Source organism: Chiloscyllium plagiosum, unplaced genomic scaffold (genome assembly GCF_037043375.1).
Source record: "Chiloscyllium plagiosum isolate Xiang-an unplaced genomic scaffold, Cpla_swu_hap1 HiC_scaffold_40, whole genome shotgun sequence".
NCBI lineage: Eukaryota > Metazoa > Chordata > Chondrichthyes > Orectolobiformes > Hemiscylliidae > Chiloscyllium > Chiloscyllium plagiosum.
The window spans coordinates 27,471,824-27,494,894 of record NW_028270178.1 but is presented as its reverse complement, the minus strand read 5'-3'; the positions used below and the strand labels follow the sequence as shown (position 1 = coordinate 27,494,894).

The window sequence follows — 23,071 nt, the reverse complement described above, 5'->3', positions numbered from 1 at the left end:
CCCATCATATTAACAATAATCCATTAAGGATTCTTCAGTCTTAGTGAAATCTGTCAACAATCTTCATTCTTGGTAAATTGTGTTGAAAATGATTCTCTCTGATCCAACTGAATTATTAGCCTCCCTTCATTATGGAAAAAAAGGCACAATCCATGGTTTGTCAACAATTTGGCCAAAGGTTAGAGACAGATAGTTACCTCAGCAGTTAGCATTTGTGAAGGACGGCTCCCAATCGCTGCAGTCCTTCGTACTCGTAGCAGTTCTCAAGATCATGCTAATTTACTGAATCACAGAATTCAATGTCAAAACAGAGGCCAACACAATCTGCTGTGGTCAATTGCGAGTCACTTAATGAAAATGTTTCCACACATTTCACTGAGTTCCATGCAAGTGATTTATTCTGAGACTCAAACAGGCATTGCAATGTATTCAGGAGGGTTTCTTTTTTAACCAGTCTTAGTATTTCCAATATTCCCTTTAACAATGTCTTTCACATAATCAATGACATGGCAGACTGACTGATGACGAAATTGGCACAGAAACTCTTTCAGAGCTGATTGTGGGGAGGACAGACCAACAATTAAACGTTTGAATATTTGAAATCGCCTATCTTCCTTACTGTGGGCCTTACTGAGCAATTTCTGAATGCCCCCGGGTCGGGAGTCAGGAATTGTACAAAAACCTTTGCATATTCTTAGATGATGGGGTGTGGGAATATGTAACACACCATCTGTGCACAATGATGCCTCTCCAAAAGTTCCATCAAAATCCAGACAGGAACTGGGAAGTTTGCAGATTGTACAGAATGAAACCTCCATTTCGAAACACAGTCTTCTTCTCGGAGTCGACAGAGAATGCTAGCTCTCCAAGCTTGAGAAACACGTCTTTGGGTGGGGGTGGTGGGGGGGGGGGGGGTTCAATCTGACGCCTATGGTTTTTCAGAATGTTGTAAATATAGTAGGAATACATTAGGTAATGGTCTTGGGTACATGCTGCTTTTTTCCTCTCTTTGTGTGAAGAAGGGGCCCAGTGACAGACCGAGGATCCGGCAGCACGAAGGGCTGTAGCACATGGTGTACAGGATCTCGTTCTCCTCTACATATTTGTGAACAGCTGCTCCCAGCGTCTGATCTTTTTAAAAAAACCTCGTAAAGTATACCTTCCGTTCATTAGCAACAAATCCCAGGATTTCAGCCCAGATGCTGACCTGAGCCTATTCAAATAAATGCAAAACAGTGGCCACGAGCACTGAAGATCCTGGTAGCAGCTTGTGCTGGTTTAAACGATACACAATGTCAGACATTTCACAATAGCTTTTGGGAACAGTGCACATGAACAGAGGTTCCGCATTTCTCCGACTGTCAGAAAATTACATACTGTCCTTGAATTCATCCAAACCATCAAATATAAACAGCAATCCCTCTTGGTTCTTCCAGAGCTCTCCCAGAACACTCCCAAAGTAAAGACACTGATTCAGTATCAGCTTACTCAGGTTTATCCTACAGTTAATTATTTTCAAATCCTGGAATTTAAAACTGAATACAAATTGGAACTCTGTGTATGTTTCTCAGTGGCCCAGTCATAAACCATCTTTTATACCATTGTTGATTTTCCAATTCTGGAGACTCTGCTCAGTGCTGGTAAAGTTCCAGTGTTAGATTTTTGGGGAGAAAAGCTGCTGAGGAACAACTGATCAGGTCAGATTTTTTTCCAGTACTCTCCGGAGATGTTTCTGTCTCCAATGTTCATGTTCTCGGCCTCTTGCTAGTAGTTCATGTTCTACAGGTTTACTACTTCGAACAGTGGAAACAACCGTTAGCTCAGTGTGTCTACCAACCGACTGGAAAATCTTCACCTGCTCCTATATTAGCATTGTGTTCACTCACGATGTTTCAGTTTGGACACGGAGTGTCTCCTTGTATTTCTGTTGATCATCTTCAATTGGAACAGACAGAAATTAGTTCTCCATGTTAGTTTGATTAACAATGAAGGAAAACAAAAAAATATTAATCTCTTTTCACAAAAGACAGCAAAACGTTGCATTTAGTGCACAGACACAATACAGATTTGTGCAGAAGACAAACGTCCATGCATGAAACCGTCACTTTGTAAGTGAAGGAAGGTCGAGAAAGAATTGAAGGTCTTTAGTTTTGGTCATCGAGATTTCTATGAAGGTCATACATTCCCTGCCAGGTTTATAATGAGTCTTATAACAGACATTATGTTACAACTTCTCACAGGTAACTCACCTAATGTCTCCCAAAGTCTACCTACAAACTGAAAGCCCAGGTGTGTTAATGGAATTCTCTCTGTTTGTTTGGATTAGAGCAAATGTTGTATTGGGACAACTTGTATCACCTTCAATATTCAATCCATCCACCGTGGGCACACAATGGCAGCTATGTACACCCTCTCGAAGAAGCACTGCTACAATTCACCTGACTCTTTAGGCTCTACGTTCAGTTTGGTCAGACAAGGGCAGCTGATGAATGGGATGACCACCACAGATTAATTGGCTGTCATTGGGCCAAACCTTACAGTAATGTTCTCATTTCCATATAATAAGCATGACAGGGATAGAAAAAACAATCCACCACATTCTAAAACACGTGGAATGTTATGTTCCGCAAGCGACACTGAATAGGCCAGGACTTTCATCCCACTGCAGAAGTGTTAAGGGTGAGGTTCACATCATAAAAGTATTTTATTTTATTAATAACATTGATAGTTTACAAAGTAAATGAAGAGTGTAGGTATCCATCTGGAAATGAAGAGGGTCAGCAATAAACCCTGAATGTCATTCAGGTGAAACATCTTCACTCCAGAGAGGTGTAGAATATGTGACTCATTATCAAAGGAATGGTCCAGATGAACACATGGATGAAAGTTGGTTAAACTCACAGAAGGGATACAGTAATACAGGTGAGAGAAGGTACACGGAGAACATTTGAGGTGAATGGGTTGTGTCCGTTGAATAGACTCAATGTTTTTCAATGAACTTCTTCAAAAGTCAATGAGCAGCATGAAAATATGTCATTCTCAAAATGTAGTTGTAATCATGTCCTCGATGCAAAGAACTAATCTTTTAAGTGTATCGGGATCCTGCCAATTATGTTCAGGCTTTCACGGTGTATCAGGACCCTGCGAAGAGTTTAAAGGGCTTCACAGTGTATCAGGATCCCGCTACGTGTTTAGAGTATTTCACGGTGTATCAGGAACCGCCAAACAGTGCACAGAATTTAACATTACGCCGGGATGCTAATAGTTATGTACCGTGTTTCGCAGAGTATCAGGACCTTGCCAGCTCTGTACAGGTTCTCACAGTGTATCAGGACTCTGCCAGGTGTGTACAGGGTTACAAATTGTAACGTGACCCTGCCAGGTTGGTACAGGCTTTGACAATATATCAGGACCCTGTCAGGTGTGCAAATGGTTTCACAGTATAACAGGATCCTGCCAGGTATGTACAGAATTTCAGTCTATCAGGAATTTGCCTGACATGTAAAGGCATTAAGAGTGTATCGGGAACCTGCCAGGTGTATATAGGGTTTCAGAGCTTATCGGGAATCTGTCAGATCGGTGCATGGTTTCACAGATTGTCGGGATCTTGTGAGGTGTTTACAGGGTTTCATGGTGTATCAAATTCCTGCAAAGAGTGTGCTGGGTTTCCCAATGTATCAGGAACCTGACAGGGTGAGTACAGGGCTCACACTGTAACCGGACCTTGCCAGGTGTGTACAGGTTTTCACAGTGTATCAGGAACCTGTCAGCTATTTAGAGGATTTCATAGTACATCAGCATCCTGCCAGGTTTGAATAGGGATTCGCAATTTAACTGGGTACTGTCAGGTGTGTACAGGGTTTCACAATGTAAAATATTCTTCCAGGTGTTCGCAGGGTTTCGCTGTGTATTGTGACGCTCCCAGGTGTGTATAGGGTTTTCTAGTATAACAGGACCCCTCCAGGTGCATTGCAGATATCACTGTGTAACAGAAACCTGACAGAGTGTACAGGGTTTCACAGTACTTTGGGACACTGCCAAGTGTGCACAGTATTTCGCAGTGTATTAGGACTCTGACAGATGTGTACAGGATTTCACAATGTATACTTTTCCTGACAGGTGAGTACAGAGTTTCACATTTTATCATAATCCTGCCAGGTGTACATTGGTTCACAATGTATCAGGATCCTGCCAAGTGTGTACTGGGTTGCACAGTATATCAGGATCATGCCAGTCGTGTACAGGATTTCCCAGTGTTCATGACCCTGCCAGGTATGTTCAGGGATGCAAAACGTAGCAAGTTACTGCAAGGAGTGTAGAGTGTATCACAGTGTATCAGGAACCTGCCAGATGTAAACAGGGTTTCACAGTGTATCAGGATACTGCCAGCTGTGTACAGGGATTCCGAGAGCATCAGGACCCTGCCAGGTGAGTACAGGTGTCACGCTACAACCGACCCTGCCAAGTGTGTACAGGTTTTCACAGTGTAGCATGATAATGCCAGGTGTTTAGAGGGTTTCACAATGTATCAGAATCCTGCCAGGTCTGAATAGGGATTCACAGTGTATCAGGAAGCTGGAAGATGTGTACAAGATTTCACAGAGAACCTGAAAAGTACTGGGAGCATACAGGGTTTCACAGCGGATCAAGATCCTGCCAGGACTGCACAGGGTTTCAAGTGTATGAGGATCTTGCCAGGTATGATCAGGGGTGCAGTTATCAGGCTCCTGCAATGTGTGTACACGGTTTCACACTGTATAAGGAAACTGCCAGGTGTGTACAACGTTGTACAAGGTAAAAGGTTTTTACTGGGCTTGTACATGGTTTCACATTGTATCAGGACCGTGCCAGAAGTATATAGGGTTTCCCAGTGTAGCAGGACCGTGCCACCTGTGTACAGGGTTTCATGGCGTATCAGGATCCTGCAAGGAGTTTACACGATCCTGCCATGTGTATACAGTGATTCACAGAGCGTAAGGATCTGTTAGTTGTGCACAGATTTTTACGGTGCATCAGGATCCTGCCAGGTTTCTGCAAGGTTTGACAGTGTCCCATAACCCTGCCAGGTGTCTACAAGTTTTGACACTGTATCAGGAAATTGCCAGGTGGGTAGAGCGTTTCACAGCATATCAGCATCCAGCCAGGGGGTACAGGGCTTCACTCTGGATCAGGATTCTGCCAGGGGTGTACTGGATTTCGCAGTTATCAGGATACTGGCAGGAGTGCACGGGATTTCGCAGTGTATCAGAATCCTTCCAGCTGTAAACAATGATACGCAGCGAATGGGGACACCGCCAGGTATGTACAGGGATTCACATTGTTTCAGGATGCTGCCAGGTGTAAACAGTCATTTACGGTGTATCGCGACCTTGCCAGATGTGTGCAGGTTTTCACATGTAACAGAAGAGGAGAAAGTGAGGTCTGCAGATGCTGGAGATCAAAGTTGAAACTTTATTGCTGGAACAGCACAGCAGGTCAGGCAGCATCCAGGGAACAGGAGATTCGACGTTTCGGGCACAGGCCCTTCTTCAGGAAGAAGGGCCTGTGCCCGAAACGTCGAATCTCCTGTTCCCTGGATGCTGCCTGACCTGCTGTGCTGTTCCAGCAATAAAGTTTCAACATGTAACAGAAGCCTGCCAGGTGGGTACAGAGTTTCACAGTGAATCAGCACCCTGCCAGGTATGTAAAGGATTTCAGAATCAAGGCACTACAAGGTTTGTACAGTGTTTTGCACATGTATCAGGTTCCTGCCAGTTGTGTACGGGGGTTCACAGTATATCAGAACGGCGCCAAGTATGCACACGTTTTCACCGTGTATAAGGACTCGGCCAGGTGTATACAGGGGTTCATAGTCAGGACCCTGACAGCTGTGTATAGAGTTTTACAATAAATAAGGATCCTGACTGGTCTAAACAGGTATTCACAGTGTATCAGGACACAGCCAGGAGTACACAAGGTGTCACACAGTAACATGACTCTGTCAGGCGGGTATAGGATTTTCATAATATACCAGGACCCTGCCAGGCTTGTACAGCGATTCAAAGTGTATCAGGACGGTGTCAGGTACATACAGGAGTTCACAGTGTATCAGGACCCTGTCATCTGTACCCAGACTTTCACAATGAATCAGACATTGCCAGGTGTGTACAGGGTGTCACACTGTAATACGACCCTGCCACGTGGGGGGCAGGGTTGCACAGTGAAACAAGGTCCTGCCAGGTCTGTACATGGTTTCACAGTGTATCAAGATCCTGTCAGCTGTACACTGAATTTCACAGTGTATCAGGATCCTGCAAGATATGTACAGGTTTTCCATGTGTCTCAGGAGCTTGCCAGGTGTTTATAGAGTTTGAAAGTGTAATAGGATCTTGCCAGGTGTGTACGGGGTTTCACAACATATCAGGATCCTGCGAAGATTGCACAGCATTTAACAATGTATCAAGATCCTGCCATGTGGGTAAAGGGATTCACAGTGTGTCAGGATTCGGCCAAGTGTGTACAGCATTTCACAGTGTAACAACAGGATCCTGCCATTTTTCTACAAGATTCGACAGTGCATTATGAAACTGCCAGGTGTCCACAATTTTTGACAATGTATCAGGACCCTGCTAGGCGTGTAGAGCATTTCAAAGTATATCAGCATCCTGCGAGGAATGTACAGGGTTTCACTGTGTATCAGGATCCTGACAGGTGTAGACAAGGTTACACAGCGTATGGGGACCCTTCCAGGTATCTACAGGAATTCACAGTGTATCCGGACGCTGCGAGGTGTAAACAGGGATTCACAGTATATCAGCAGCCTGCCAGATGGGTACAGTGCTCACAGTGTATTAGCACACTACCAGAGGTGTATAGGGTGTCACATTTTTAAAGCGACACTGCCACTTTTGTACAGGTTCTCACAGTATATCAGGGACCTGCCAGTTTTGTACAGGGTTTCAGAGTCTATCAGGACGTTGCCTCACATTTACTGGGTTAACAGTGCATCGAGACCTTGCCAGGTTTAACCAGGGTTACACAGTGTATCAGGACACTTCCGGGTGTGTACAGCGTTTCACAGCGAGTTAGGACCCTGCCCCGTGTGTTAATGGCTTCACAATGCATCATGATACTACCAGAAGTGTACCTAGTTTCACAGCGTACTGTAACGCTGCCAGGTGTACCCAATTTTTCACAGGATATCAGGATCTTGCCAGTTGTGTACAAAGTTTCGCAGCATATCAGGATCCTGCGAAGACTGCACAGCATTTCACAGTGTATCAAAATTCTGCCAGATGTATACCGAGATTCATAGTGTGTCAGGACCCGGTCATGTGTGTATAGCGTTTCACAGTGTATCAGGATCCTGCCAGTTTTCGACAAGGTTTAAAAGCATATCATGACCCTGTCAGGTATTCACAAGGTTTGACACTGCATCAGAACCCTGCTAGGTGCGTAGAGCGTTTCACAGCAAATCAGCATTCTGCCAGGAATGTTCAGGATTTCGTCGTGTATCAGGATCCTGACAGGTGTAGACAAGCTAACACAGCGTATGGGGACCGTACCAGGTGTCTACAGGGATTCACAGTGTATCAGGACGTTGCCATGTGTAAACAGGGATTCATAGTAAATCACCAGCCTGTCTGGTGAATACAGAACTCACAGTGTATCAGCACACTGCCAGGGGTATATCGGGTGTCACATTGTATCAGGATCCTAACAGGTATAAACAACGTTATACAGCGTATGGGGACCACACCAGCTGTATACAGGGGTTCACAGCGTATCAACAGCCTGCCAGGTGGGTACAGAGCTTCACAGTGTATCAGCACCCTGCCAGGAGTGCATAGGGTGCCAGGTGTATACAGGGTATCACAGTATATCAGGACATTGCCAGGTTTGTACAGGGTTTCAGAGTCTATCACGACCTTGCCTGACATGTACTGTTTTAACAGTGCATCGAGATCCTGCCAGGTGTAAACAGGGTTTCACAGTGTATTAGGATGCTTCCAGGTGTGTATTGGGTTTCACAGCGAGTCAGGATCCTGCCCCATGTTTTCGTGGTTTCACAGTGGATCATGATACTGCCAGACGTGTACAAGGTTTCACAGTGTATCGTAATGCTGCCAGGTGTACCCAAGGGTTCACAGTTTAGCAGAGCACTCTCAGTTGTGCACAGGTGTTCACAGTGTATCAGGATCCTGCAAGTTGGGTACAGGCGTCCACAGTGTATCAGGGCCGTGCCAGATGTGTACAAGGTTTTACAGTGTATCAGGACCAGGCCAGGTGCGTACAAGGGCTTCAGAGTGTATCAGGACCATGCAAGCAGTGTGCAGAATTTCACAGTGAATCAGGAGCCTGCCAGGTGTGTACAGAGTTTCACAGTGTATCCGGATCCTACAAGGTGTGTATCGGGTTGACTGCGTATCAGGATCCTGCTAGATGTGTACAGGCGTTATCAGTTGAACCGGATCCTTCCAGGTGTGCACAAGGTTTGACAGTGTCCAAGGATCTTGTCAGTCGTACACAGAGGTTCACAGTGTATCAGCACCATGCCAGGTTTGGACAGGATTTTCAAGTGTTCCGGATCCTGTCAGGTGTTACAGGGTTCAATAGCGTATTAGGATCTTGTCAAACGTTTGTCAGAACCCTGCCAGGTTTTTATAGGGTTTCACAGTGTATCAGGATCCTACCAAGTGTGTACATTTTTCACAGTGTAAAAGGACGCTGTCAGGTGTCCACAAGGTTTGAGAATGTGTCAGGACTCTTCCAGGTATGTAGTGCGTATCACAGTATATTGGCATCCTGCCAGGAGGGTATAGCGTTTCACAGTCAATCAGAACGCTGTCTGACATGTACAGGACTTAACCGTGTATCGGGATTCGGCCAGGTGTGTACAGGGTTTCACAGTGCATCAGGATCCTGCGAGCAGTGTACGGAGCTGAACAATATAAAATAATCCTGCCAGGTGTGCAGACGGGTTCACATTTTTACAGAATCCCCACAGGTGCATTCCGGGTTTCACAGTGTATCAGGACACTACCAGATCTGTACAGGGTTTCATAGTGTATCAGGATTCTGCCAGGTGGAGACAGTATTTCACAGTGCATGAGGACCCTGCCAGGTGTGTACAGGGTTTCACAGTGTATCAGGATCCTGTCATGTGCGTACACGATTTCACAGTGTAACAGGATCCTGCATGGTGTGTACAGGATTTCACAACGTATGAGCAACCTGCCAGGCGTGTCCAGAGTTTCACAGCATTGAACAATCCAGCAGGGAGTAACCAGCATTTCACAGTGTGTCCGGCTCCTGCCAGGTGTGTAGAGGGTTTCACAGTTAACCAGGATCCTGCAAGGAGAGTACAGGGTTGACTGTGTATCAGGATCCTGCTGGATGTGTGCATGGTTCTTTGATTGAACGGGATCCTTAACGGTGTGCACAAGGTTTGACAGTGTATCAGGTCCCTGCCACTTGTATACAGGGTTTCACAGTATACCAGGACGCGGCCATGCGTGTACAGGGTATTAGGATCGTTCCAGATCTGTCCAGCATTTCAGCATCCTGTGTATCAGGATCCTGCCAGGTGTGCAGAGGGCTACACAGTTTATCAGAAACTTGAAGGACTGTACAAGGTTTACTGTGCAACAGGAGACTTCTAGATGTGTACAGGGTTTTTCAGTCTAACTGGATCCTACTAAGTGTGCACAAGTTATGGCAGTGTATCAGGACCCTGCCAGGTGTGTACAGGGTTTCACACATTATCAGGATCCTGCCAGGTGCGGACTGGGTTTCACAGTGTAACATGATCCTGGCACGTGTGCACAGGGTTTCACAGAGTATCAGGATCCTGTCATGTGTGTATGGAGATTCACAATGTATTGAAACACTGCCAGGTATAAACACGGTTTCACAGCGTGTCTGGGCCCTACCAAGTGTATATCCGGTTTCACTGTGTATCAGGATCCTGCAAGATCAGTCCAGATTTTCACAATATATGATGGTACTGCAAGGAGTATCCAGCATTTCACAGTGGATTAGCGTACTGCCAGATGTGTAGAGGATTTCACAGTCTTTCAGGATCGTGCAAGGTTTATACAAAGATGACTGTGTATCAGGCTCCTGCTAGATGTATACAGGGTTTTTCCAGTCTAACGGGATCGTGACAGGTGTGCACAAGGTTTGACAGTGTATCAGGACCCTGCCAGGTTTGTACAGGGTTTTACAACGTATCAGGATCCTGCCAGGTGTGTACAGGGTTTCACAGCGTATTATAGTCATGAGGTGTGTACAGGGTTTCACCGTGTATCAGGACCCTGTGAGGTGTGTACAAGGTATCCAGCGCGTCCGGATCCTTCCAGGTCTGTACAGGGTTTCACAGCGGTTCAGGATTATTCCAGGTGTGTACAGGGTTTCACAGTTTATCGGGACCCTGCCTGTCGTGTACAGGAATAAATAGTCTATCGGAAACCTGACAGGTGTGTTCAGGCTTTCACATTATTTTAGGACTCTGCCAAGTGGTTAAATAGTTTTACAGTGTACTGAGACGCTTCTAGGAGTATGCAGGGTTTCACAGAGTAACAGTGAACTACCAGGTGCCTGCAGGGTTTCACAGTGTATCAGGAATGTGCCAGGTGTGTGCGGGGTTTGACAGTGTATCAGGACACTGTCAGGTGTGTATCGGGGTTCACAATGCATCAGGACTCAGCCATTGGGTACAGGGTTTCACAGTGTATCAGCAGCCTGCTAGCTGTTTAGAGGGCTTCACAATGTATCAGAACCATTCCAGGTGTGAACAGGCGTTCACAGTGTATCAGGATCCTTCCAAGTATGTACAGGGCTTCACAGTTTATCAGCACAATGCCTTGTGTGTACAAGGTGTCACGCTGTATCACGACCCTTCCAGGTGGGTACGCTGTTTCATCACAATATATCAGGATCCTGACAGGTTTGTACAGTGCTTCACGATGTATCAGGACGGTGCCAGCGGTGTACATTGTTTCACAATGTATCAATGTGTGTACAATGTAACAATGTTTCACAATGTATCCTATACGTCTGTACAGGATATCATGCTGTAATGCGACCCTGACAGCTGTGTACTAGGTTTCAGAATAACACGACTCAGCCAAGTGCAGATTTTCATCGTCCATCAGGAACCCGCATGACATGTACAGGATTTAACAGTGCATCGGGAGATTGCCAGGCGTATACAGAGTTTCACAGTCTATCGGGATCCCGCCAGGTGCGTAAAGGGTTTCAGAGCGTATCATGACCCTGCCAGATGTGTACAGAGTTTCACAGTGCATCAGTATCATGCAAGGAGTGTACAAGATTTCACAGGCACAGAGAATCTGCCAGGTGTGTACAGGACTTCAGTGTGTGCCAGGAACCTGCCTGTCGTGTGTGCAGAGTTTCATAAGGTATCAGAACCGTGCCAGGTGTGTACAGGGTTTTACATTGTATTGGTACCCAGCCAAGTGTTTACAGGGTTTTACAGTGTACCGGACACTGCCAGATGTGTGCCGGGTTTCGCAGTATATCGGGACCCTGCAAAATTTGTACAGTGTTTTTCAGGGAATCAGGATCCTCCCAGATGTATATAGGATCTCACAGTGTATCAGGGCACCAACAGGTTGTACATTGTTTCCAAGTGCATCAGGGTCGTGCCAGGTATGTACAGGTTTCAGAGCGTACCAGGATCCTGCCTGGTGTGTACAGGGTTTAGTGTATCAGGATCCTGTCAAGTGTGTACTGGAATTCACGGTGTAACATGATCTTGCCAGGTGTGTGCAGGGTTTCACAGTGTATCTGGACCCTGCAAGGTGTGTACAGAGTTTCACAGTGTATCAAGATCCTATCAGATGTGTATAGCAAATCAGGATTCTGCAACTGGTCTACAGGATTTGACAGTGTATCAAGATTCTGCCAGGTGTGCACAGAGTTTTACAGCGTATCCTGTACGTTAGGTGAGTACAGGTTTCAACATATGTCTGGACCCTGCCCGGTGTGTACAGAGTTTCCCAGCTTATCAGGATTCTTCCAGGTGTGTACAGGGTTTCACAGCCATTTCGGATTCTGCCAGGTTTGTACAGGGTTTCAGTGTGTCAGACCCTGCCAGGTGTTCACCAGGTTTGACAGTCTATCGGGGCCCTGCGTGGGTTTCCTCCGCGTGCTCCGGTTACCTCCCATAGTCCAAAGATGTGCAGGTTAGGTGAATTGGCCATGCTAAAATGCCCGTAGTGTTAGGTAAGGGGTAAATGTAGGGGTATGGGTGGATTGCGCTTCGGCGGGTCGGTATGGACTTGTTGGGCCGAAGGGACTGTTTCCACACTGTAATGTAATCTAATGTAATTGTACAGGGTTTCACAGTGTATCAGGACACTCCCAGATGTGTGCAGGGTTTCACAATGTATCAGGATCCTGCCAGATGTGCACAGGGATTCATAGTGTGACAGGATCCTGCCAGGTGTGCACAGGATTTAACAGTGTATCAGAATCCTGTCAGGTGTGTACAAGGATTCACAGTGAATCAGACTTCCGCCGGGAGTGTGCAGGGTTTCACAGTGCAACAGGAAACTACCAAGTGTAAACAGGCATTCACAGTGTAACTGGTCGTTGGCAGGTGCTTTCAGCATTCCAGAATTTCAACACCCGGACAGGTGGATACATAGTTTCACTGTGTATCAGGACGGTTTCAGGGGTGTACATCGTATCACACTGTAGCATGACCCAGGCAGGTGTAAATAGTGTTTCACAGTGCGTCAGATCCTGCCAGGTGTACACAGGATTTCACCGTGTAACAGTATGTTGCCCTGTGTGTGTGCAGAGTGTTAGAGTTTACCTAACATGTGCTGGTTTACCAGTGTATTGGGACTCTGCAAGGTATAAGGATGGTTTCACAGCGTATCAGGAGGCTTCCAGGTGTACACATCTTTGACAGTGTATCGGAACGTTATCAGGTGTGCACAGAGTTTCACAGTTTGAGAGAACCCTGCCAGATGTGTGCAGGGTTACACCGAGCATCAGGATCCTTCAAGGAATTTACAGGGTTTCACAGTGTACCGGGATGCTGTCAGGTTCACAAAGGGTTTCACAGTGTGTCAGGACACTGCCAGGTGTCTACAGGGTTTCAAAGAGTATCAAGATACTGCCAAGTGTGCACAGGGTTCCACAGCGTAAAATAATTCTGCCAGGTGTGTACACGTTTTCACAGTGTTGAAGAACTCTGTCAGGTCTGTGCAGGGGTTCACAGTGCAGCACGACCGTGCCAGGTGTATACAGGATATCACAGTGTATTGGAACCCTGCGAGGTGTTTACAGGGTTTCACAGTTGAACAGGATCCTGCCAGATGTGAACAGGTTTTCACAGTGTATCAGGACCTTGCCAGGTGTGCACAGGTTTTCACATTGTTGCCAGGGTCCTGCCAGGTGTGTCCAGGGTTACACAGTGTATCAGAATCTTGCTAGGTGTGTATAGGTTTTCACAGTAAATTGGAAGGCCGCTAGGTATAAAGAGGGATTAACAGTATATCAGCATCCTGCACAGAGTGCACAGCTTTTCCCAGTATATCAGGATCCTGCATTGAGTGGACAGGGTTTCACAGACACCAGGACACTGTCAGGCGTGTACAGGGTGGCACAGTGTATCAAGTAACTTCCAGGTTTACACAGGGCTTCACAGTTAATCTGCACTCTACCAGGTGTTTACAGGGATTTGCAATTTATCCGGAACCTGCCAGGGATGTACAGAGTTTCACAGTATGCTGGAATGCTGCCAGGTGTGTACAGTATTTCACAGTATGTCAGCGTCCTGCAAGGACAGGGCAGGGACTTTCTCAGTGTATCAGGACACTGCCAGGCAAGTATAGGGTTTTAGAGTTTATCAGGGTTCTGCTAACTGGTTACACGGTTTCACAGTTTAACAGGATGCTGACAGGTGTGTACAGTGGTTCACAGTGTACTGGGTACCTGCCAGTTGTTTACAGGGAAACACTGTTGAGCAGGATCATACCAGTGTGCACAGGGACTCACAGTAAATCGTCATCCTGCCAGGTGAAAACAGGTTTTCACAGCGTATCGGAAACCTGCCAGCTGTGTATATGGATTCAATATAACACAACCGTGCCAGGTGTGAACAGGGATTCACAGTGTATGAGGATCCTGCCAGCTGTGTACCGGGTTTCACAGTGTATCAGGACTCTGCCAGGTTTGTGCACGGGTTCATGGAGTATCAGGTCACTACCATGTGTGTACAGGGTGTCATACTGTAACAAAACCCTGCCAGGTGTTTACTGGGTTTCACGATGTATCAGTATTCTGTCAGGAATGTACAATATTTCACAGTGCATCTGGACCCTGCCCGGACTGTGTAGGGTTTCACAGCGTGTCAGGATCCTGCCAGGAGTAAATACGATTTCACAGTGTATGGGGACTCTGCCCCGTGTGTACAGGGTTTCACAGTGTGACAGTGCCCTGCCGGGTGTGAACAGGAATTCACGCTGTATCGTGACCCTGCCAGGTGTGTAGAGAGTTTCAGAGTGTAACAGGATCCTGCCAGGTATGTATGTTTCACAGTGTTTCAGGACACTGCCTCACATATACGGTGTTTAACACGTTATCACGACACTGTCAGGTGTATGTATCGGTGTTCACAGTGTATTGGTACACTGCCAGGTGTATACACAGTGTTTCACAGTGTAACGCGAGCCTCCCTGGTGTGTTCAGGTATTCATAGTGGAGGGCGACCCTGACAGCTGTGTGCAGGGTTTCACAGTGTATCATGACCCTGCCATGTGTGTACAGGTTTCACAGTGTATCGCAACCTTGCCAGGTGTGTACAGGGTTGCACAGTATATTGGGACCCTGTCAGGCCCGTGCAGTGGTTCACAGTGTACCAAAAGGCTTCCAGGTATGTACAGTGTTTCACAGTGTATCAGGACGCTGCCAGCTGTGTACAGGATTTCACAGTGTACCGGAACCCGGCCAGGTATATTCAGGGCTTACTGGTGTATCAGGATTCTGCCACGTCTGTACAGAGTTTCACAGTGCATGGTGTCCCCGCTAAGTGTGTACACGGTTTTACAGTGTATCAGGATCCTTCCAGGCGTGTAAAGGGTTTCACAATGCGTCAGCACCTTGTCTGATATGTATGGTGTTAAACAGTGTATCGGAGCTTTGCTGGATGTGTACAGGCATTCAAAGTGCATCGGAACCCTACCAAGTGCATACATAGTTGCACAGCGTATCATGACCCTGCGATGTATGTAAAGGGTTTCACAGTGTCACGCGACCCTACCAGGTATGTATAGGGTTTCGCAGAGTAACAGGATGTTGTCAGGTGTGTACGGGGTTTAACAGTGGGTCAGGATCCTATCTGACACGTCCTGGGCATAGAAGTGTATCAGGACCTCGCCAGGTGTCCACAGGGTTTTCCCGTGTAACACGACCCTTGCAGGAGTGTACAGATTTTCACAGTGTATCGAGACCCTGCTGGGTGTGCCCAGGGTTTCACAGTAGTTTGGTTTCCTGCCAGGTTTGTACAACGTTTCAAGTGTAACAGGATCCTGCCAGGTTTGCATAGGGTTTCACACTGTATCATGATCCTGTCAGGTGTTTACCGGGTTTCACAGTGTGTCGGGACCATACCTGACGCGTACAGGGTTTCACAGTTTAACAGGATTCTGCCTGGTTCTTCCAGAATTTCACTGTGTTTGTGTATCCGATGCAGTTTCCATGCATACGGGAAAAAAACCTCTGTGGACTCTATAAGTTGAATCTACATAAAACAGGTGAAATTAAAACCAATTGGAATTATGTTTCCCAGCGCTGAACTTCAGATTCACAAGTTTGAAACCAAAGAAAAAGTACTTAAAGTCAAACACACTGATGCGCAGAAATATAGAACATAGAACAGTCCAGCACAGAACAGGCCCTTCAGCCCACGATGTTGTGCCAACCATTGATCCTCATGTAAGGTAAACCTAATGTACGAACCCTCAGATTTCTGAGACCATATGCATGTCCAGCAGTCTCTTAAATTTCCCCAATGACCTCGCTTCCACAACTGCTGCTGGCAACGTATTCCATGCTCCCACAAGTCTCTGCGTAAAGAACCTGCCTCAGACATCCCCTCTATACTTTCTGTCAAACAGGGTAAAATTATGAGCCCTCGTGTTAACAATTTTTGCCGTGGGAAAAAGTCTCTGGCTATCAACTCTATCTATGCCTCTCATTATATTGTACACCTCAGTTAGGTCCCCCCTCTTCCTTCTTTTTTCCAATGAAAAACGTCAGAGCTCAGACAACCTTTCTTCGTAAGATAAGCCCTCCATTCCAGGCAGCATCCTGGTGAACGTCCTCTGAACCCTGTCCAAAGCATCCACATCTTACCTATAATAGGGCGACTAGAACTGGACATAATATTCCAAGTGCGGTCTAACCAAGGTTTTACAGTGCTGCAACAAGAGCTCACGGCACTTAAACTCAATCCCCCTGTTACTGAAAGCCAAAACACCATATGCTTTCTTAAGAACCCTGTCCACTCGGGTGGTAATTTAAATGGATCGATGTAACTGCACACCAAGATCCCGCTGTTCCTGCACACTGCCAAGAATCCTGTCTTTAATCCTGTACTCAAATTTCAAGTTCGACCTTCCAAAATGCATGTCTTTGCATTTATCCAGGTTGACCTCCATCTGCCACCTCTCAGCCCGTCTCTGCATCCTGTCAATATCACGCTGCAGCCTAAAGCAGTCCTCTATACTGTCAACGAATCCTCCAATCTCTGTGTGGTCTGCCAACTTGCTAACCCATCCTTCAATCTCCTCATCTAAGTCAGTAATAAAAAATACAAAGACTAGAGGCCCAAGAACAGAGCCCTGCGGAACACCACTCACCACTGACTTCCAGGCAGAATACTTTCCTTCCACTACCACTCTCTGTCTTCTGTCGACCAGCCAACTCTGTGACCAGACAACTAAATTTACCTGTGTCCCATTGCCCATGACTTCTGAACGAGCCTACCATGGGGAACCTTATCAAATGCCTTGCTGACGTCCACATACACCACATCCACCGCTCGACCCTCATCAACTTGTCTAGCAACATCCTCAAAGAACTCAGTAAGATTCGTGAGGCATGACCTGCCCCTCACAAAGCCGTTCTGTCTGCATATACTCAAACCATGCTCTTCCAGATGGACATAAATCCTATCCCTCAGAATCCTTTCTAACACCTTGCAGACGACAGACGTGAGATCGACTGGTCTGTAATTTCCGGGGATTTCCCTATTTCCTTTCTTGAAGAGAGAAATTACATTTGCCTCCCTCCGATGGAGAGCGAGGATGCAAATTGAAAAATAAAATAAAATAATTTAAAATATCCATGTTGCTAATTACTATTCAGTTGACTGGGTATTTCGAATAAAATTTGGACCATAAACATATAATGAAGTAGATCAGGACCTGTTCAGATTATTTAGATTACATTAGTTCAGATCTGTGTGACACTGGCAAACTATGAAGTGCTCCAATCTGAAAAGAAATGGTGTGAGACTCTACTGTACCATGTTCCTGCATTTCTTTAAGTGTTTTATCCAACTCTGGGAGCCCATAGCGCATTTTCACAAAGGATACCCACATCATCCTTTGGGTCTGAAGGGTCTTTCTCCTGTACCAGATTTAGCAGCAGTTTGGGGAACTGTCTGCCCGGTTTATCTTCTCCACGAGCTCAGTAATTTCTTGGAAAGAATAATCATAAATAGATTGAGTAGTGCCGTGAAAGATAAATTTCGTTAACGAGAAGGAAAAGATCTCCTCAGGAATGGGATTTTGAACCTGTAAAGCAGTCACTGCACCAAATCATGAGCCATGGTGAATATGGGTGAGTATACTGGAGATCTCCTCTGGAAAGAGGCAATCCTAAATGCGCCACTTTGCCCTTAAACATTGCTGTTCCATTTACTGCACCCGAGTTGCTTTCACGACAATTACTGGGCCACGTACTGATCCAGTGTGATCAAGAGTAAAGCAATGAGTAACAGAAGTGGCACATCCAGCCCCTCCAATCTAATCTGTTCACCAGTGAAAATTAAGGTTCAAGACAATGACATTTTTCTTGAAAACACTTCATTTGTTCGCCTCATACCTTCCGTGAAGGAACACGGTCGTTGTTTCAGAGGACAATTATTTCAGCTCCAGCCAATCACTGTAACAATGTCTCAGCATTGTGTCCTGGGACCAACTGTGTTCAATCACATGCAGCAAGCACTGGACAACAGCCCTGTATGACAGCCTGGATTGGGTTGACAACTGAGAAGTAATGTTCGTGGCACAGAATTGTCAACTGATCAGTTTCTGTAATAAGAGTCTGATTAACTGCTCTATTTCCCTATTCAATGGCGTGAACATATCTGTCTCAGCAATTATCACATCAAACCTTTTTCAAACTCACTCACCACTGATCAGGTGACGGTACAGAGATATGAGAACGAACATAAACTCAGAGGGAACACGGATTTAAAGTGATCCTGGAGAGTTATGGAAATAGTCTGAATAGAGATCGTGAATGGACTCAAACTGCAGGAAGGATGTTGATAAACAAGCAAAAGAATGCAAACTGAGTGGCAGTAAGGTGAGATAGGATACATGCAATAGAACTTTGGACGACTGAATTTTAATGTGTTCAAAGTAAAGTCTGTCACAGTTGTATTTTAATTATTATTGCTTAGTGTGCCAAAGGCCTGGATGGGTGTTTCGTCAGCTCACGGACTGAGAAAAGAGACCGTGGGATAATGCTATTCAGTGAGAAGCTAGCAATATTTGTGATGTAGATGACAAAGAATTAAAAGCTCAGTCCAAGGACAAAGAAGACAGAGATATTAAGGTTAGACTGTTGGTGGAGTGGAGAATTAATTAAGGTGATGAAGGGATAAAAGTTATTCTAAGCTGATGACATTACAGAGACCAAAATTAACAAGTCATATAATCACACAGTGTCTCGTGTGAAAGTAAGCCTCTTGGCTAATCGAATCCACACCAAACCGCTGAAGAGCATTCAACCCAGATCCACCCACCCGCACCCCCCACTCAATAGGTTGTGTTTCCAGTAAATTGCCAGAGAGTTGGGAGAAAAGATATCACTATCTGCAGGTAATATGCTGTGAAATCCTTTACACCCAGTGGGTGGTGGTGATCTGGAAGTCGCTGCCCAGTATGGTGGAGAAGAGCCTCAATTTGTTTAAAAGGATCTTCGATCAGCACTGAAGGTTCAATAATCGTAACTGCTGCATTGGGGTTTGAAGTGACTGTGAGTGTCATATCCCAGAGTAGACACAATCCAGTCAATGGTCTCATTCTGTCGTGTAACCATTGTATGATGACATGGTACCCTCTACCCATCCTTCCCAATGTCACATACTGACTGAACTCACTAAGCAGGGGTAGGGCTCCATGCTCCCACGGGTCACACACTGTTTTAGTTCGCTATGGGAATAGAAGGAGGGTTTCACACTATCTGGTCTAATTGAGGGGATTCATACACTGTGTGTTCTCACGAGATGTAGGGCATACACACTGTCTGATCTCAATGGGTAGGCGGGCGGAATAATACACTATCTCATCTCACTGGGGGGTCTCGCAATGAGGAACCACATTGCGGGAGGTCACACACTATCTGGTCTCGCTCGGGAGGTTACAAATTGTCTAATCTCACTGGGGGAATTCAATCACTGTCTGATCTCACTAGACGGGAGAGGTCACTCACTGTCTAAGATAATTGGGAGAAGGCATTGGAGAAAAAAACAAACCACTCTGCCTTCCCGCCTCTTGCTCATAGAAACCATCTCTGTTCTGAGCCAAACATCGCCTACTCATCATGCCACTGTTAGATCAACTTGACTGCACACAGCTCAGGAACAAACACTGAAACGAAACTTTACCTAAGCAGTTTCCCGAACGAATGAATACACTACTTAGATGATCTGCGAACTGGTTTTCCTACCTCACAATAGTTTCGCCGCACCTGAAGCCCCAAGGGTGCTCGCCCCGGGTGCTCAATCTCCACAAAGCCGATGCAGACAAGGTGGTACCAAGTTACCTGACAAGAATCAATTTTACCGTCGGGATCTGTTGAAGCCAGGATGCTACCATGAGCACCTGCTCCTGCAAAATAGCAAACCTCTTTTATAATAGTTAACTCATGGATACTGCTGGACAAACAATTGTTTTCTATTAACTGTATTCGAAAATGCATTGCCTTGTAATGAACATTTCACTGCTGTAACCTTATACTAACTGTTTGTATCTGAAGTTCAGGGAGGAAAATGCTTGTCTTAACTGTGCAAAGTGTCCGTTTTGTACCAATCTGGTCAATTTCTCCTCCTCATGATAGTATGTGAAACAAACCAGTGTTCGTCAATTTCACAAGATCTCTGTATTGCCTCTATTTGTAATTGGACAATTCTCCAACAGGTTGGTTTAGCCTGCAGGTTCTTAACTTATACAGTGTCCCCGACCTGTTTTTTTTTAATGGCACTGATACGCTCTACACCTCACTCAGTGGTCCAGGCCTCAGGGAAAGTTTGGACGACTGCTTGAAGGTAGATACAGAAGGGAGACCTAATTCTAATTATCCGAAATTGTCCAATATTTCGGCCACAAGTGCATTCCTCACTGGTATCAGTTGTGTCGTCCTGACAGAGGACAGACGGTCAGGTGAGATGGCAGATCAGATGATTCCTAAAACTTGCCTCCCTACGTTTCGCTAAATTCGGCTATTTTGCGTGATCCTGACCAGAGGTAGCTTGATGCTGTAAAAAGAAGACCCGTGCCCAGCAAGACAAAAGATTGGAAAGACTGTGGCTTTATTTTCCTGATTGTAAGGTCCTGAGATCGTCCTGACGAGGGTGCTCTTGCATGTTCTGTTCATGTGTCTAGTGTCCTATACTGTCTGTCGATCCTATCTGTTTGTTTTTGTTGTACCTGTTCGTCTTGTTTGTTTCTGTGTTTTTAAGTGCTGCTGCCTGCTTTGCTTTCCCAAGTCAGCCACTTGAAGGGAAATGATTGCGCAGAAATCCAGACTGTGTGAGAATGGAGCACCCACGGGAACAGCTCTGGCTCGTCCCCTTGGTGATAGAAGTTCACGAAAACTGATTTTGTCGTGGAGAATACCGAGATGGCATAGCAAGTACGTATGCTTCAAGGCCAAGGTAGGAGGTCCTCTCATTACACCTGACTCACTGGCGGACATAGTATTAAAAGAGACAGGGGATCGCAGATATGTGAACCACTTTAGCGGGAACCTATACACACTGTCCATACGGGAGTTCCTTTAAAAGAGATACATTTATTATTGCACCTCGAGTATTGCGGGTGGGCATTGGGCCCCTCCTGGGGAAATGCCTACATGTTGCAGCGCCTGAAGAAGGGAAATTGCGAAGGGACACCAGCCCCCTTAAATAAAAGAGCGCCTTCAGGTCCTAGATTTTGCTGTTTCCCTAGACTCCCTGCCACTTGCCCCTCCGGCATATATACCTTAGTGCCCAAACATTCCCCTCCAGAACTCAGTATGAGACCCACTCATAAACAACTGCATTGGTTACCTCTCAATCCCAGAAAGAGCCATAAACGGACATGACGACCACAGAGCAGACTGATCTAAGACTGCCACCCGATCCCACTCAGACTAACAGGCTGATGCGGACAGGAGCTGCTCCCTGAAAGTAGAAAATCTCGATCACCAGCACCCTTGCATTATGACCGGTACCAATCCCCTCACGTTGAGGTTCGAGCCATGTTGTGGGATGCCCCAGACCTGCTAAAGCACCTGATCGCATATCACATTTGGCTATTTCAGATGTGTTCTATTTGCAATTACCTACCACAGGACGTCCAAACCTCCTCGTGCACTTTAAGGCTGTGTGGGACTCCACAGCGGACATACCCTTGCTAGAGAACGAGAAATTGGCCGTTCAGACCTACGTCAATTGCATCCAGCCTCAACATGGTCAACTGCGCAAGACACACAATTTGACTGGTCAGACAACAGAGTGGGAGACACACTCACCACTTTAAACAAATTAAACAGAAATGAATTTTCTGAGTTGCAGAAACAGAAGGAAGTGTACCCCCGCCACACACAACCTCATAACCAAAGCCGCAGGTACATGCAGGTGCAGCAGAGCCCTTACAAGACTAAGTATCAGTGCAGGTTCTGCGATAAGAGGGACCACTGGGCAGCCATCAGTCATCAACAGCCGAACGCGTCCACCCTCCTAGCCACAATAAGAATGGGTCCCTCCACAGTGGCAGCTGCAGCAGGCCACCTCCACTATGGCTGATCCATTCCCTTGGGACCCGAAAACTAGGGTTGCCGCAGGAGTTAGGTGCTGCAGGCCGCCTCTATATTCCTTTCCCACTCTCCGGCTGAGAATCCAATGATAGACGTGGAGGTGGGGGTCGTCCTATTTAAGTCTTGGTGGACTCCCGGGCCACATACTCATCTGCACTTCCCTCTGCGGAACTCTCTCCTCATTCACAAACTATTCACAACGTGTGTGTCTCTGTAGTACCCATAGTACAGCCAGTAAAATTCCTATTTATGCTTAGCATAGGTACTGCCACTGCTCTTGGCACAGCGATAATCTCTGCCTCCTACCCAGTAGTCCTCCTGAGCTGGCAAACTCTGTAAATTAAACGGTAGCATTCATTGCTTTCCCCAGCTTCTCACGTTCAAGATCCCTCACACACATTACATTATGCTGAAGACAGCCGTTTTCTGCAGCCCGGGGTCCTCACACCCCCACAAGTCGCATCTACATCTGGTCGTGTTCATACACATCTTTGCGTGCTCTCCTTGACCCCCTCTTCTCCCTATTGCCCACTGCCTTTCCATCCCTCACAGTATCCTTCCTGCGCTGTGATATTGGCAGGATGATTCCTCTGTCAGTTTCACTGCATTGCCTCAGGCCCACAGGCTTATTACCCGACACTGCATTTGCGGTCCCCCATGTTTCTCACCACCCAATGATTTTGACTTGACTGTGTATTATGGGATCAGAAGGGGGAGCAGCGAAAGTCCAGCAGTGTGCAGA

At 46.2% G+C, this 23,071-nt stretch overlaps 1 pseudogene; it reads right to left on the bottom strand.

Moving 5' to 3' along the window:
* Window positions 1-205: 205 nt before the first annotated feature.
* LOC148138419 (NACHT, LRR and PYD domains-containing protein 3-like) lies at window positions 206-21,228 on the bottom strand (annotated as a pseudogene).
* Between the last annotated feature and the right edge of the window lie 1,843 nt (window positions 21,229-23,071).